Genomic DNA, 12,876 nt, shown 5'->3' with positions numbered 1-12,876 from the left:
CCACGCCAACTTAAGTCCAAGCCCTTGAGTGCTGCAGAGGCAGCCAGTATAGTTGTTCAATCACCATCGACCAGTGATGTTGGCTCATCGCAAGAAAGCAGCAGCAATGTCCCTCAATCAACGCAGGTTGTTGTAGCTCATCTGACGAGTGTTGAACAACCACAGCCGCAACAACAATCACATGTGCAAGTACAAGCCCAAGTACATGTGGAAGGAGAGGCAACGCAAGGAGATGCGCAAGCAGAGGTGCATGGAGGGTCACAAGTGCCCACAATAGTTGTCCCTCCCGAAGTAGGGGCACATCAGGAAATCGACAATCAAGGCGAGGTATCATTTGAGGAAGCCACTCCTCCTGATGATCCTTCATTGTCTTCCACACCCCTAGCAAGGAAGAGATCAAGGGTGGTGTCTACATCTTCTTCAAGCACACCTCCTTCTGATGATACGGATCAAACTTGGGAACCAGCACCACTGCCGTCTGGGAGTGAGGCACACCATGATCCGACAAAGGTAGTTAAGCGTAAAAGGAAGCTCGTCCAAAGTCTTAGAGTTATGGAGTGTGATGAGGCTCAACAAGAAGTGGCGGATACTGCTGCTGATGAAGACTCTGCCAACGACGACCCAGTCATCATAAAGGTCACTGCAGCCCCAGCGGGCATGCAGCAAACAGACATTTGACCCTAGCCCGAAGAGCTGCTGAGCGTGATGATGATGATGTTGTCGATGAGGAGGCAGTGGAAACACCACAATCATTGGAGTTAAGTAGTACACCAACTCGTCCCGCTTCCATATTTCTTTCTGGCAAGAAGAGACCTCCATCCACCTCGACCTTAATTAGTGGCGGTGAAAGTGCACAACGTACAAAAGTTGGGCAATCCAGATCCTCCACTTCATCTGGCATTAGCTTCATGACCACCACCACCAGTATCGCCGCCTCCTCCAGGTCCCACAGACACTTCAAGTCCCCAGTTTGGGACTTCTTTACTGTTTGTCAAAAAAATCCAAAGTTTGCCATTTGTACCCTTTGTAAGGTTGCAGTTAGTCGTGGTAAGCCAGGTACCAACTATGGTACCGGAGGCCAGAGAGGTCATCTTAGGAGACAGCACACTGTCCAATGGTTTGCGCACCTAGATGCGATCAAGAAAGGCCGAATTCAAGGAAACGTTGATGTTGCATCTGATGATGACGAGGAGGAAGAAGACGTGTCAAACACTTCCCTTACACCCAGTACCCCTGTCAGCAGCACACCCAATGTGAGGCACACTAAGAGTGTTGGAGCGAGTGAGACACCAACGCACAAAAGTTCACCAGCGAGCAAAATTGGGTCAACAAAGTCATTATCAGCCCGTAAATGCTTGGTCCAGGGCAACATTAGAACAATGCTTACTTCAGACGTGCCATATGAACGCAACCACCCACTGACGCGTCTGTATAACACTAAGCTGGCTAAAATGCTAGCTGTGGACCTTCTCCCTTTTTCTTTTGTAGAAGCGGTAGGTTTTCTAGAATTAGTGGCAACGCTCTGCCCTAAATGGAAGGTTCCTAGCCGGTTCTATTTTGCCAGAGTTGCGGTTCCAGCACTACATGAAGATGTGCTGGAGGCGATTGGGGCAGCTTTGCAGAAGAGTGCTGTTCACACAATACATCTGACAACAGACATGTGGACCAGTGGCGCAGGCGCTGATTACATGTGCATCACTGCACACTGGGTCTCTTTTTCAGGTGTTAAAGCAAAGCTAAACGCAGGTGTTGACCCGGACAAAGTTTTCAAAGCTGCTCGGAAACATGCAACACTAGCCATGTTTGGCTTGGAGAAAAGTCACACATCCCAAAACATTTTGGACGAGTTTGACAAAAAGGTCTTGAAAATGCTATCCCCAAAAAAACGCCAGATTGGTTATGTTTCCACGGATAATGGCGCCAATGTAGTTAAGGCCATGGCGCTGGGTCGCTATTTTAGAGTGCCGTGTTTGGCGCACTGTATCAACCTGGTAGTTCAAAAATTCTTGAGTGATAGAGACAGTGCAGCGTTCGCGGTAATGGCCACCTGCCGCAAAATGTGCAACCATTTCAGCCATTCTTTTAAGGCCCGGAAGCATCTGAGGAGGCTGCTACTTCAAAGTCGAATACCAGTGAAAGCACTCATCCAGGAGGTGGCAACACGTTGGAACTCAACCTTCTACATGCTTGAGCGTCTGTATGAGCAGTATACGGTACTCGATCACTATTTCTTCACAGAGGGTACATCTCAGAAGGAGGACATGCGGATGGGTGCGGCGCAATGGGACATAGTTAAAAGCCTGACAGACATGCTTCGTCCTTTTGAGTTCTTCATGCGTGCAGTCAGCCAGGAGGACTGTAATTTGGGAAAAGCTATCCCATTGTTGTGCATGCTGGAGCACCAACTGATGGCGGTGTCTTCTGAGTTTGAAAAAGATGAAAAAAAAAGACCATTTTATTTTGTCTGAGAAATTATTAGAGCGCCTACGTGGTGATGAACGTCTTCAAAAGATCAAGTCAGAACAGCATTACATTTGTGCTACTATTCTGGATCCACGCTACAAAAAGGCGCTGGCAGGCGAAGCATTCTTTCCTTTTGCTGATGCAGATGTTCAAAAGTACAAACATTGGTTAGCCTGGTCAGCCAAGAGGTTTGAAAAAGAACGGCAGGTTATTGAAGGAGAAGACAGTACATCAGCATCAGCAGGCCATCCCCAGTCACAAGAATCCACTTCTGCACCTGTGGCTGGGGCACAAGTGACCTCTCAGCCGTTAAAGACACCGGCAAGTGGATCATCTGCACCACACACAATGACAACACTAACAGTGGCTGCGGAGGAGGATTGGCTAAGTTTGATGGGGTATGGTTCTCGAAAAAATGTCACAGGCACAGCAAAAAGTAAGCAAAGTGGAGGAACAGTTGATGACCTTGAGTCGATGGTGCAGGACTATCTGAATGACTCAACAGAGGTCTTTCTTAATGATGAGCCATTGCAGTATTGGCATGGGAAAAAACAATTGTGGCCAGAGCTCTCCAACCTGGCTATAAACTATTTGTCTTGCCCACTCGCAAGTGTGTCTTCTGAACGTGTTTTCAGTGCTGCTGGTGGCATTGTAACTCCCAAACGGAGCCGCCTCTCGCCCCAAAATGTGGAGCGGCTGACAATGATCAAGATGAATCAGCACCTCATACCACCAGATTACAAAGTACGAGAAAGCACGCCGCATGAAGACGAGGAGGACGGCAACGTAGATGAGGGGATTTGTTCTCTGTTCGGTGACACTGACCTCATCCTGCCTGAATTCGCAGAGTATGATGACGAAATCTTCTTCTTATTCCCTGACACCGAGCCCTGAAAATGAGACAATGAATAAAGAACTTTCTTTTTCGTCCTTATTCACTTTTATTCCTGTGTGTCTCTCTTTCTTTGTTTTGCACAGTTAATTTAATTCAAACTTTAATCACCTAATCCCAAAAACAAGACCATCAGCAGAACTGTCTTCACTTGTTTGCTTATTGATTTGAAGGTGCCGCAGTCTACATTCCTCAGGTTCACAAGTTCTGAAGAACATGCTCCTCTATCCTCCTCCTCCAGACTGCGATTTCCCTCAAAGCAGAGTGCTGGATTACGCCCAATGAAGAAAGACTCAGCACTTGTGGGGGTGTTGTACTTCTTTGCGGGTGAGTTGACGGATTTGGGCCCATTGCTGTGAAGCTCTAATAATGGACAAAAGTGTTTTGGACCAAATATGAGGTGGACATTTCTTGCCGTTTTTGCTGACTTGCTTGCCTTTGAGGTGCTGTTTGGCGGGGTTCCGGGTGTTTGTGGGTGATTTTTGGTGTCTGGGAGCACTGCTGCGACAGTCTAATCTTGATTGCATTTGCTTTTCAGGAAATCCGTGGTGGAAAACAGGAGTTATGATGATTGATGATGACCTAGCTGCACAGCGCCGCGTTTGGACCGAAGGCCGAGAGATATTGTAAGTATGAGATTTAGCTTTTTTGCTGTTTGGGGGTGTTGTCGGGTGGTTTTTTGCAGGTGGGTTGGCGGGTCTTGCCTGGGGCATTCCTGGGAAGGCCTAATACCGGATAGAAGTGTTTTGGACAAAATCCTTAAGGAACAGCCTTTTTTTTGCTATTTCTTCTGACATCTTGTTCAATGTAGCGTTTTGGGGGGCTTCCTGCTGTTCGTGGGTGGGTTGCGGCCGGGGTCTCTGTCGAAGCACTGCTGCGACAGTCTAATCTTGATTGCATTTGCTTTTCAGGAAATCCGTGGTGGAAAACAGGAGTTATGATGATTGATGATGACCTAGCTGCACAGCGCCGCGTTTGGACCGAAGGCCGAGAGATATTGTAAGTATGAGATTTAGCTTTTTCGCTGTTTGGGGGTGTTGTCGGGTGGTTTTTTTGCAGGTGGGTTGGCGGGTCTTGCCTGGGGCATTCCTGGGAAGGCCTAATACCGGATAGAAGTGTTTTGGACAAAATCCTTAAGGAACAGCCTTTTTTTTGCTATTTCTTCTGACATCTTGTTCAATGTAGCGTTTTGGGGGGCTTCCTGCTGTTCGTGGGTGGGTTGCGGCCGGGGTCTCTGTCGAAGCACTGCTGCGACAGTCTAATCTTGATTGCATTTGCTTTTCAGGAAATCCGTGGTGGAAAATAGGAGTTATGATGATTGATGATGACCTAGCTGCACAGCGCCGCGTTTGGACCGAAGGCCGAGAGATATTGTAAGTATGAGATTTAGCTTTTTTGCTGTTTGGGGGTGTTGTCGGGTGGTTTTTTGCAGGTGGGTTGGCGGGTCTTGCCTGGGGCATTCCTGGGAAGGCCTAATACCGGATAGAGGTGTTTTGGACAAAATCCATAAGGAAACACCAGTTTTGGCACTTTTTGTAAGTTAGGGTTCGTTAGGGTTCGCCCTAGCAGCAGGATTGCATGTGTTTCGGGGGGTTCTATTGCAACGCAGTTCTGGGGTTTTAGAGCACTGTTGGAGCGATGCTGGCTATGGATACTTTTGCTTGCTTGCAAGTGGTTTGAATACAATCCACGGTCTGTATTTGGGCCTACTGTTACTTTCAAAGTACGTTTTGTCACCATTTTTCTGCTAGGCATCGTTTTTGGAGATCTGATTTGGGGTCTTCTACATTTTTGCGACTGGCTTTAGTAAGGGTCTTGGTGGGAGCATTGCTGGGAAGGTCAAATTTTGTTCTAAAACACAGTTTACAGTACACCTACCTTGAGGGGAAAGATCCGCTATAATATTTTGGCCATACTTATTTATCCTTAAAAAGGTGACTCAGACAGAGCACGCAATTTCAAAAATATTGTACTGTCTATTAGGGAAATCAAAGTGTCACTTTTTGCACCACACAGCGTACATACCTTTCATTTATTTATCAGTGGTATTGTAATAGCACTTCCTGTTTTCCGTTCAATAATTACAGTCCGGGTTTCAGTCAACATCCGCCAGGCAGGCAGTGGACAGGGTGTCTTCTGTCAGTGGTCACCAACATTGATGGACGAAGCGTCAGCTGGAATGGAGGAGTGCCGCCAATAAGAGGAATTGTTTGCTGCATGCAACTTACTTACCAAATTCAACAGGACAACTCCAACAACATACGCAATACAGATACAGTATCCATTGTTTTATTCTATGAGTGTGACTGCATGTGCTTAGCTTTAGTTTGTACCCAAAGATTCTCTTTATCTTCAATTATTGTTTGTCCATGCTGTGCTTTTTTTTTCTTCTCTCAACAAAACCTACCCAAAAAGAAACCCCCATTCCCATCCATTTTCCAAACCCTAACCCTCTTCCCCCGGGCTGTGTTGTTTTGCTTGATGTCTGACTAAAATGACATCAATAATTCCACACACTTGCTGGGGAGGATAAGGTCATAGCAACAGGCTGGTGAAGGAATACGAGGATATCTTCTAGACTTACTCAGCTTCAGTACTATATCTTCTAGTAGTAGGAGCCAATGTCAAATAAATTCAACGCAAGTACTAGTTATACTTGCAAGCAAATACTTTACCATTTGTTAGGCTACATTATGGCACTGTTCTAGTGTACTGTCACCTGCTATATTCTCGATGGTACTGTAACCGTTGTAATGCTACAGTAAGGACAAACCAGGTTTCGTTTTCTTTTTTTCCATAGGCATGCAACTGCCACTGTGTCACACCACTAGTACCACCGCAATGAGGAAATTTCACCCGCCCAGGATTGCCAACGTTAATCCCCATTTCACGTGGAGCCAGCCCTGGGCCTAGCCCTAATTTCTAACACAAATTACAGGTAAGATAAGCGTTTGGTGGGAGGTAGTATAATGGAGTATTATTTAGGACTAGACGAGAGATTGACGGTAGTACTACTAAAGTCCTACGACTGTTCAGGAAAACAAACTTACTGTTACACCCCGTCCCCCACCCACCAGACTGAAAAGCAGTAAAAAACAGGTATGGTCAGATAAAGTTTAAAAATGTATATTTATGTAGCCCTAACAAAATAATCTCCCTCAAGACCCACCCTAACCCCAACGATTGTCTTTGAAAAGTCCCAAAACGATCCCAACTCCCAAATCCCACCCCCCAAAAGTCTATAAAAAAAGGGCAAGGGACACTCCACTACTGGAGGGTGCTGGACCTGGTGCATTTTGCGGCATGGGCATCATACTCCTTGCGGAGGGTGGCAAGCTCGAAGCGGAGGCCCTCTACCAAGTTCTTATAGTTCTGGACCTCCTGTTCCAGGTAGGACATTCGGACTCCTAGGCGGCGTTGGCGTGCCTTGCAGCTCCTGTGGGGGGCAGCTGGTCTTTCTGTTGCTTGGCGGTGGCGGTTGTCTTTGTTAGCCCGGCTCGGTCCCGCTGGAGCACTGCGCATGCTGGCGTCCCGTGGGGTCACGGAGGAGGATGCAGCGGTCCCAGTCGAGGATGTTGTTGTTGCACCGGTCGACTGCGTGTCCTCCTCCTCCTCCAGGGCCACCAGCCGCCGATATTCGGCGACAGTGGCATCCAGCCTCCGTTGCCGGGCTATTCGCGCCTGCTCCCTCCGTGATGTTGATTTGGAAGGAGCAACTATATGAAGAAAGAAAGACATAGTCTGTAACCAATGCTCCTTAGCATTAATAACACAAAGTGATTGAGCCGAAAGTTGGGTCACAGTACAAGTAGCAAATTGAAAGCACAGTACATAACTATTGAGGACAGTATCTATGTAACCTCCCACTTCTGCATCCTTGCTCTAACATTAGTGGTAGTTTAATGAACAAATTCTACGACCACTATGGACTTCCATTACAGTCGACTATGACAGTACACCAGTCTTATTCTTCTTCTTCTCTCTTGTTTAGGAAAATTGGTACGTTATCTTATGCAAGCCGGCAGAATGGCAGCACAGTGAACTTGCACCCGAGAAAAACAGTTGCACACCATGATGAGTGAGACAGACTTGCGTTACTGTACCCGTCCAGTACATGCGGGTGGTGAAGCTATTACTTTTCTATTACGGGTGGCACTGAGAATACTCTGTTACAAGGGCTACTGCTTAATTAATTTACCTTTCACCCTACAGTGCAAATGAGTACTAGAAAAGGAAAATGAAGAAGCTAAATAATTTGATTATCTATCACTTCACATGGGACGTATTTGATGACATATGGGATGACTTTAGGTGCTTTGCTTAATATTGAGTGAACAGTGATACACCCACACATGAATGACGCACTACAACTAAACTAAAGTTATTAAGAGAGGTACGGAGTGTCCACCGTAATAACCAGATATATGCTGTGCTTGCAGTTGCAATACAAAGTACTGCTACTATTCATGGTAGTATTGGACACATTTACAATTTCTTTTCCTTGCCTTCCCTACACTGGAACGGACGTGCGGGTGCGGTGGTACATGCTCTTCAAGGTAACACTTAGTTCATCCAGCGACCATCTACTCTCAATAGATACACATGTGCTATCTAAGAGTCAGAGAATACCATGCTCCAGGCATCCATTCATTCAAAGTATATGCACACACACAGTTTCTGTTTCACCCACCCAGGCTGATGTCCTTCCACCCATCCTTGCTTCATTATTGACCCAGCCATGCACCATACCATATTCTTTCCTTCCCAGCCACCTCGGGGGCCAAGCAAACACATATCGTTCTTCTTTGCCAGCCATCATACAATTTCGCGTCCCACTTACTTACACCCTTCTTTCGCTTTTCGTTCATCCCATCCATCACGTTCGTCTAAGAACTTATTGGGATTCTTCTCACCAAAAACTTCACAGCTAAGTCGAAGTACATTTCGAGGAGGCTACTACCTGGTTGATTTGTAATACATGAAAAGATGAGACCATTCCCTTGAACCTTATACTGGATCTAGCTAAGATCTAGCTATAGAGTATTCATTGATGGAATCACAGGCACAAAACGTTTAACTTCCCAGGATACAAAAACATTTATTAAAATGACAAAAATATGAACAAATTTACAGTTGTACGTCATACATTTTATAAAAAACAATTAAAATTATTCATGAACTAATAAGACAGTTGGACAATTTCTTGTGACCTGCACAATCAAACGGACAGACAAAAGTTGCAGAACATATAAATTGTCAAATACAAGGTGTACATTCAATGCTTCGATTTAAACTCTCCCTGGTCTTGTAAACTGAAACTTGAAAATCAACAAAGGAGGTGAAGGTTTGAATTGTACTAGATTTTGGGCGTCGACGCGTTTCGGTGGATATAACGTATTTCTCTTCCACCTTTTTCAAGACTACAAGTTCGGTGTCTGTCTTGTTTTGAGGCTTTGCAATTGTCCTATAATAGATGTACATACAATTACTGTTAAGTTTATTTCATTAATTATATACAGATGCATCATTATAAAATACAATCCTAGAAAAGGGTCCTAAATATACACATATCCTATTTTTTAAAAATAGTCATGTATCATGAAATGCATTTAACATAACCTACGTGATATTATTGTAATCCTGTCTGCACTACCTGTATGTGCTACACCCCTAAATATATACAGGACTCAACCTATAGAACAAGACTAGACCTAAATGGAATTATCAACACTTTGGTGCCAGGTGAAACAGTTGCTATCTAGGTAGATAACTGTCTGCTGTTATAACTAAACCCTTTCTCTAAGAATACTCTCATTATGGGGCTGATGGCTCGAAAAAGGGGAGATACCTAGGATAGAGGTATGTTCAGAAAAAATTATGATTTAGTATAAGAGTAATTTTCTGTAATTACCTGACCGTGATGGTTAAGTCTAGATTTTATATAAAGTCTCCCCTAAATATATACAGGACTCAACCTATAGAACAAGTATAGATCTAAATAGAATTATCAACACTTTGGTGCCAGGTGAAACAGTTGCTATCTAGGTAGATAACTGTCTGCTGTTATAACTAAACCCTTTCTCTAAAAATACTCTCATTATGGGGCTGATGGCTCGAAAAAGGGGAGATACCTAGGATAGAGGTATGTTCAGAAAAAATGATCTAGTATAAGAGTAATTTTCTGTAATTACCTGACCGTGATGGTTAAGTCTAGATTTTGTATAAAGTCTAAGAGCCTGAACTATAGACTGTGACTATACACCTGGAAATGTATCAGGGGCCCTTTCAACTACACAGTGGCATCGCCCTTAACTGATTTCTATATCGGTTATAACGCAATTATAGTGGATATACCTGTGTTTAGAGGTGTCGTAGTGAATTCTATAAAAACCACAACATGGAATGACAGTTGAAGTACTTCTCAGCGCTGTCGGTGGTGTTCCCTCTAAACCGAAAAAACACATGTGGACCCTAGGTTAGGACTTATTCAGCCTGATATTGCTATTGAAAAATTTGTCTTTTAGTTAGAACACATTTAGTTTAAACACGTACCTATCTGAGAGGTAGAGTTCGTTTTCATTAAGAAGATTTAAAAATGTTTTAAGGCTGCTGCTCCTTTTTACCGCAGTCGAATAGATATTTTAGTATGAGTTTCTGGCGGCTGGGCAGTGGCCTCGGAAGGAGAAGTAATCTCTCCTGATCCTGCTGAGTATAAGAGAGTTGATTATAAAAAAGATTAGTTGGGACGTAGCCTTAGTCTCCTAAATAGGAGAGCGAAAGTTTTTCTATTTCTCTGCCTTATTGCGTAAGTTGGACTAAAGGCGAGCTTACCTGTGTGAGCGGATAAATCACGCTGCTTCGGGGTTTCCGGTAAGAATAGAATCTTGCTCGCAGCAGACCAAACTTAAATGCGGAGCAGTGCACTCTGATTGGTTCGTTGCATGTAGGTTTAACATCCAATCAGACCTGCTGACCCTGAAGCCAGGGTATTTTGCATACTGTGTTAGTCGAACATGCGACTCAATTGGTCCCGCGGGTTACCAATGGGGATATCTATATTTTAGGTTAGAGAAGCTTACACTCTGGTCCTCGCTATACGGTAATAATCATGCCCTGCCTCCGCGATAAATTTCATCGGTAGTCGGGTTAGAAATCTTTTGTACTAATTATTTCGTGTATGAGCGCATGTGGGCGGAAGTGATAGGATTTCACTCGCGATTATTGGTTAGTGGTATTTATGTCTGATAAGGGTTCCCTGATCGTCAACAAACACAAGAGCATATCTAATCCGTTTGGGTCTGTTGTTTAGTTTGGTAGTTTTTTACGAGAGAAGATTCTAAACAGAAATCATGTTTAAAGTTAGATTATGTGTCTTGCCTATTAGGTGGAAACTGTATTTGGGAAAAAGGGAGGGAGAGGGGAGTGGAAGTGTCACAATATATAATGTAACATCAGGTAGTTCCCAGGGTAGAAAGGTACGGGAAACTTAACATCAATACACTATCCTATGTCTGCTACAGTACCCAGTCCCAGATTACGGAGAAGATACATGTCACAATATTATAGCTCTAAGTTGTTGATTCTGATAGGGCATCCAGTCACTTATAGGCATTTGGCCCAATCCTCTCTGGTATTGAGGCCCTTGTCTATGGTGTTGAGATGACAGAAGTACCATTGTTCGCGTATTTTTCTCTGTCTGTCCAAGTCTCCCCCTCTTCTGTTATTCCTGATCTTTTCCAATATGAACCATCTAATATCATTACATGAGTGGTTCATTTTCTTGTAATGTTCAGTCAGAGGTGCATTTATCTTAGAAGTGCGTATTGCAGATTTGTGTTCAAGCACTCTGGTACGTAGTTCTCTTCCGGTTTCACCCACATAACCGAGGTCACATGGGCACATGAGAAGGTATACTACGTTCTGACTGCGACAGTTATTAAAGGTAGTAGGTTGGAGGTTCTTACCATTGTATACTATACTGTTACCTGCAATACAATGGGGGCAGATGGAGCAGGTTCCACATTTAAAGTTGCCTGTTGCTATCTGTCCTGTCAAAGTGAGTTGTTTTTCTTTCACAGTGGGGTAGGTGTGTACAAGACTGTTTTTAATTGTCTTGTTGCGGCGAAATGAAAATAGTGGTTTATTGAGCTGGTTTTCACTGTTCTGATTCAAGATTTTCCAATTTCTATTTACAATATTCTTTATCCGATTACTCAGATGGGAATATTGTGTGACAAAAACAATTCTGTCCGGTGTGGGATCAGATTGGTTTGATTTTCTTTGTGGGTCTAATAAGCTCTCACGATTGTAGAAGCGAGCCCGCTTCAGTGCATTTTTAATCAGTTTCTTAGGATAACCTCTATTTTCCAATTTCTGTTTGGTATTTTCCGCATGTTTATAAAAATCATCTAGATTGGTACAATTCCTGCGGAGTCTCAGGAATTCCCCGAATGGTACATTATCTTTTTGAGATTTCGGGTGGTTACTGGAGTATAGAAGGAGGGTGTTCTTATCTGTAGGCTTGGTGTAGAGTTCTACTTTAAGGTAACCCTCTTCTTCTTTAATGATGATGTCCAGAAAATTTACTTGTTGGTTACTGTGGTGTCCTGTAAATTTAAGATTGGGGTCACCCATATTGAGCCACTCTAAAAAGTTTGAGAGATCACTGCTGGCACCGTTCCAGATGAAGATGATATCATCTATGTAACAGTGCCAGCAAGTGATGTTCTCAAAGTAGGGCGCTACCTCGTTGTATATATGTTTCTCCTCAAATTTGCTCACGTATAAGCACGCCAGACTTGGGGCACAGGTAGCCCCCATGCTGGTCCCCTTGATTTGGAGATATAGATCGTCTTTAAAGAGAAAATAGTTCTTTTTTAGGATTAGGTAGATACATGACATTATGAATTGATCATTCCCTCCCTTAAGATCGTCACTTTCTAGAATGGAGGCTATTACTTCGATGGTGTCGTTTTGAGGTATATTAGTGTAGAGGGATTCTATGTCTAAGACTACTATGAATTGGGTAGCCTTATTGAACCCTCTACCTTCAAAAGTTGTTATTGCATGGGAGGTATCTTTAAGATAAGATCTCTGCTTTTTAACAATGGGCTGGAGGAAAAAATCCACATAGCGACTAAGGGGCTCTAATAGTGATCCAATACCGCTAATGATGGGTCTCATAGGTGGATTCTCTAATTGTTTGTGGATCTTGGGGAGACCATACATTGCTGGGATAACTGGGTGGTTGTTAAGGAGGAATTTATATTCATTGTCACTAATGTGACCTTCTTCTCTACCTTTGTTTAACAGTTCAGCTACTTCCAGTTTTAGTGTATTAAGGTCCGTGAGTTTGGCTTTTTTATAATGTTCCTCTACACAAAGGAGGGCTCTGATGTTTTTTTCATAGTGGCTTGTATTGAAAACTACCACTCCCCCCCCCTTGTCTGCTGGCTTAATGGTGAGCTCATCGCAGTTTTGTAAATTTGCGAGAGCTGTCCTTTGTGCTTGTGTTAAATTAT

The sequence above is a fragment of the Lissotriton helveticus genome, chromosome 6 (genome assembly GCF_964261635.1).
Source record: "Lissotriton helveticus chromosome 6, aLisHel1.1, whole genome shotgun sequence".
NCBI classification, from domain to species: Eukaryota; Metazoa; Chordata; class Amphibia; order Caudata; family Salamandridae; genus Lissotriton; species Lissotriton helveticus.
Note: the sequence above shows the minus strand (reverse complement) of the source record.